This window comes from Colias croceus, chromosome 27 (assembly GCF_905220415.1).
Source record: "Colias croceus chromosome 27, ilColCroc2.1".
NCBI classification, from domain to species: Eukaryota; Metazoa; Arthropoda; class Insecta; order Lepidoptera; family Pieridae; genus Colias; species Colias croceus.
In genome coordinates, this window is record NC_059563.1 from 3,130,381 (window position 1) to 3,136,153 (window position 5,773).

Sequence of the window (5,773 nt, forward strand, 5' to 3'; positions counted from 1 at the left end):
AAGGCTATAAGCTATATTATATCATCACGCTAAGAACAACAGGAGCGGAACCACGCGGGCGAAACCGCGGAGCGCAGCTAGTAAAAATTAAATTTTTATAATATTCCTTGAAGTACGATTGATGGTTCTTATGAAGAGAAAAGATAAACATGTACCACGTGTGAAACCGGGGCGGACGGCTAGTGTTCAATATAGTTTCTTATTTTATTCTTGTATCTTCTAATGATAGTTTTTTATGAATGTAGAATTGATGCCTAATTCATAGAAGATATTTAAAAAAGACCTATCAAAGATCATTTATTTATATTTTATAGGAAGAGTAATATAAGCGTGTTGTACACGCTTATAGAAGTTGAAAAATAGGAAATCTTGTAGAGAAATAATAGCAACATTTCCTATCAAATAATTTTCCGAACAAAAGCAATTTATTAGAACATAGTAACAATATTAATACAATACAGTAAAATATTATTCATAAAGCTTTTGAATACTATAAAACAATATATCAAGTACAGTAACAGTTCTAAAATACAAGATCCAATTTACAAGATAAATGATATGGCCCATTATTTCAGAACGTTTGAAAAAACCTAATTAATATGAATAAATAAGAAACTCATCCCGCCAATCCTCGGTAAGCCTAAGGAAAATAATAATTAATGAATATGATTCTTTGTTTGTATTTTCTTGCTATTACTGGCTAATTAGGAAAGATTAACTTATTAAAATATAAATAAAATGAAATGGACTTAACAAAGATTTTGGGAAATATGACTTGAGGGTATTAAGAAATTAGCTTTGAATATCTAGACTTCAAAAATATTTTTTGGAAGTAAATTAATGCTAAATTACTATGGAAATCACTACATAGTATAAAACAAAGTCGCTTTTTCTGTCCCTATGTTCCTATGTTTGCTTGAATCTTTAAAACTACGCAACGTAATAAGATGCGGTTTTTTAATAGATAGAGTGATTCAAGAGGAAGGTTTTAGTATATAATTTATTAGGTATTAGACAGAGCGGGCGAAGCCGCAGGCGGAAAGCTAGTTCTTTATAAGAGAACATATTTTACGAAGGTAAGTATCATGGGTTTGTATGTACATTGTACATGTATTTACGACGTTCATAGACCATACATTTTTTAGTCAATTTCTGATGTCAAAGTTTTTACGCAGTAGTTTCGCAGAGATTCGCTGCCGCACGCGAATGCATCTGTGACATTCATGACGGAAATTAAGAAATCAACAATTGTTTTTTCATTTATAGTTTTTATATCATTTCAAACAATTTAAGAAAATATGTACACAACACTTTCAACAAAAAAATATCGTGATACAAGATTTGAACCCGGCTTCGTTTTACCAATTCCTAATACCTTATACCTCAATCTCCCTGTAATTGAGGTCATTAAGTGTCATATCACACTAGCGGATTGCGAGCGGTTTCAAAGCGGAGCGGGTGCGCAACGAATACGTTGCGGGCGCGCAACGAACACGCCGCGGATGCGCAGCGAATTCGTCGCGGACGCGCAACGATTTCGCTGCGAATAGAAGCGTCGACGTCATTTTGTATACTCTCGCACAAAATCCAGCCCTTCCGCCTTGCCTAACTTCCATTCAATATTTCCATCGTTTCTGTAGCACTCAATTTTTTAACCGTACTGTGGAAATGCACTTACTTAACTAAAGATGTAATAACAACTGGAGTTGTTAAAAAAGGTGCTATAAAATTGAATTACTAGGACTTTTAGAATGTACCATACATTCCAAAAGTATGTAACAACTGACCAGTATAATCTCTCCCATAGCAACGTATGTTATAAAGAGTTTTTGTGAACCTAATTATGAGCAAAGTGATAGTGAATTGCTGGTTGCTTGATAAAATTTTCTATTCACTGCTATTTATCTAATAATAAGATAGCCCTGTTTTAGTTAAGTAGCTTTAACATTTATTTCAATAATGAACTTTCTTAATGAGCAATTAAGTTATCTGATTGCATTTCGACCAAGATTTAATAGATAAAACAATACCCTAAACATTAACATGTTATGAAACTCGTAAAAAATAATGATCTCATAATTATTATACTATCACAAGTTATAAGTAACAACCAGCACGGATTCCATTTTGTTAATGAGTGTACATGACCGCGACGTAAACGTTGCGCATCTGCCACGCGTCCGCAACGAATTCGCTGCGCAACCGCGGCGTGTTCGTTGCGCGCCCGCAACGTATTCGTTGCGCAACCGCTCCGCTTTGAAACCGCTCGCAATCCGCTAGTGTGATATGTCACTAAAAGCGAAAGCTCCCAGAAGTCTTGTGAATTTAATACTATTGTAGATGTTGAAATATTACACGTCATTACTTTAGCGCCGGTCGTGTAGCAGTCACATCTTTGACAAATACCTATACGTTTGTCGTCAGATGTCAATAAATTGCGTGTCGGTGTGCGTGGTTCTTGTATGGGATCTGTATTTGATACTTTTGTAATATTTATCACTTCATTGCTAATATAAGTTTATTTGTTAAAATATTTAGTATCTATAATATTAACACAAATGATGGAAAACAAAATATAAAAAACAATCAACCTATCGCACAATAGTACAGTTAGGTAAGTCTATCTTATTCACTCATAAAAAACCATATTCATTGGCAAATTATTAAAGCGGCGGGAAAGCGGCTAACCGCGCGGTTAGCCGCCCCCGCGGTTAACCGCTAGTGCGTAAGGGCACTTAGAGTTTAAACAGGCATCATCTAATTAAAATATTGGATGGATATATATGGATATTTCGTTTTATTTTTAAAAAGTTAATAGTGTAATTTAACTCATTACGTGCAGTACTAACGATATCAGTTTAAAGTTTTTGAAGTGAAACTTCTTTATTGGGGTTGGAAAAAAATTTAGTGTAACATTTTATCGTTACGCGTGACATTTTTCCGTTACGCGCCATCTTGATTTGACGTATTTCTGTAAAATTGCATATAGTAAATTATTTTTTGTCATAAAGAAGTTTCACTTCTTACGTGTGTATACTAACTAGTACACGCACACATTTTTTTGATATCTGCAATAGTTACGGAATAATCGCCTGTGTACACTTAACGAATACACCCTGTATATATGGCTATTCAATAACTAACTGTTCATAACCTAATGCAAAATAAATGAGTTCTTAGTAATAAAACAGGATTAGAAACTAAATGTGCTACTATAGAAGCCTTTACATTGCTTTATACTCTTCGTATCAAATACCCCTGCCTAAACACGAATATGACACATAACATGATGCCCAAGGGTACTCTCAATATTATCATTGTTTCACTACCAGAGAGAATCCGCCATTTTCTTAAGTCACGGGGCTAAAGATATTTGAGATAGGTCCTCTTATATTTTGATAGTGTCCTGGGGAATTTGATATCGTATGTTTATGTTCTATGTGATATATTGGGGCGGGAAATTGATAGAATCTTATGTTCTGTAGAGGTTTACGAAATGCTTGGAAATTTTTGGAAGCGAATGTTTTGGGTAGAACAAGTCTTGCAGATTTCAGGTTTCTAGAATCATCTATAGAGTTATCTGCCTACTGCCTACTGAGCCGACGGTCCCGGGTTCGATCCCCGGTCAGGGCAAATATTTGTGTGATGAACTCAATTATTTGTTCTTGGGTCTGGGTGTTATTATCTATATATGTATTTATTAAATACTCGCTTCCGCTCGCGACTCCGTCCGCGCGGATATCGGTCTTCGCGTAGATGGTTATTTCTCCATTTTGAGTACCTCTGTCAATAACATCTTATAAATATCTATTGGCCCCAATTCCCAAATACGGCTAGGCCTATAATAATACGCAACGTGTGTTCGCGGTTCTACGGAACAACGTCTATGGATAAAACTGAAAATATAAGATTAATTTTTTTCTACGTATTTTTCCAGGATAAAAAGTATCCTATTTTACGCCCAGGATAATAAGGTATAATTATACCAAGTTTCATCGAAATCGAACCGCTAGTTTTCACGTGATGCCTTCACATACAGACAGACAGACAGACAGACAGACAAAAATTTTTTTAATCACATATTTGGGTTTGGTATCGATCCAGTAACACCCCCTGGTATTTATTTTTTCAATATTTTCAATGTACAGAATTGACCCTTCTACTGATTTATTATATGTATAGATTATATTTATCGTCACCTAGTACCCACAACACAAGCATTTTGAGCTTACTGTTTGACTTGGTCGATTTGTGTAATAATGTCCTATAATATTTATTTATTTATCATTTATTTATTTATCTAAAAGAGATGAAATAAGTCCTCAAAATATTCATGCCATGTGAATTCTAGTTTTGAAGAAGCTGTAAATTTAAAATTACTCTTTTTCATAAACTTTATTCATATTTATCATGTTCTTAAATATTGTAACTATAATACGCGTTTATAGTCTTATCAATGTTTAGGAAAACCTTTTGTTAAAAATAAACAATATGTTAATTAATATTTATGTTGTTTTATTGATTCTCCAAACCTTTTATTAAGATTTAAACCTAAAAACTAAATAACAAAAAAAAAACTCAATAAATTGACATTAGAATAAAATAAAGTTATCTTGGCTAGCAGGTAAAAATTTTATTTCATTCATTTTAACTTTTATAGCCATGTGAATACTGATTTGTAACGACTTTAATGGCAATAAATGGTCCTAATTACGATAATATCATATAAAATATCATAATCGTAGTAGTAGTCGTGATTACAAAAATATTTAGTTTTACACAAATAGATTTTACTTTACCAAATTCAATCACTATCTTCCATCATTTTACACACAAGCATCTACACTCTAAAATGTTTGAACTCTCGTTCAAGACACTATTATGAGCACAGGGTTAAACTGTTCAGGATACACTTGGCAAGCGTTGTCCTGTTTGTCCTCCTAACCTAACCTAACTTGAGACTTGTTTTCAAACATATTGCAAGTAGTGTGATCGTCGATTTTGATAGGTACCTATATTCAATTGTATGCTTTTTATCAGATGGTGATTTCCGGAATTTGCAATAGCTATATTCAATACGCGATTTATCCTACTTAATATTATAAATGCGAAAGTTTGTGAGGATGTGTGTGACGTGTGTGTGTATGTGTTTGTTACTCTTTCACGCAAATACTACTGAACCGATTATAATGAAATTTAGCACATATATAGGGGGTAACAATTAAGTATTAATTACTTAATTGGTTTGAATTGTAATTGCTTTGTCTGTCTGTTTGTATGGATGCTTAGATCTTTAACACTATACGCAACGGATTATATTGTGTTTTTTTTTAATAAATAGATAGATCGAGGAAGGTCTAAATAAATAATTTGCCCAGTTTTAGACAAAGCGAGCGAATCCGCACGCGAAAAGCTAGCATTAGATAATACTAAACTACAAGAGTAGGTACATGCTATTCATAGCAATCTTTTAATATTAACCGGCGATATTAAAACGATATACGTTACATCATAACATGGTACAGAGGAATGCCTTTTTGTACGGACGGCTAATATTAAATCTGTAGGGTTGTCTTAGCTTAACGTAATACATAGTTTCGATTATTGGTTCTTCACTTCTTACAAATGATCGGACACAGTTATTGGATAGTGAGGAATGTTTTCGGAACTGTTATGTATCTTATTATTTGGAAAATTTTTGGTAAGTATTGATGTTTAGTAATAATAAATTGTAGGTAATAAATCCTATCCTATGTTGGTAATCCAATTTACA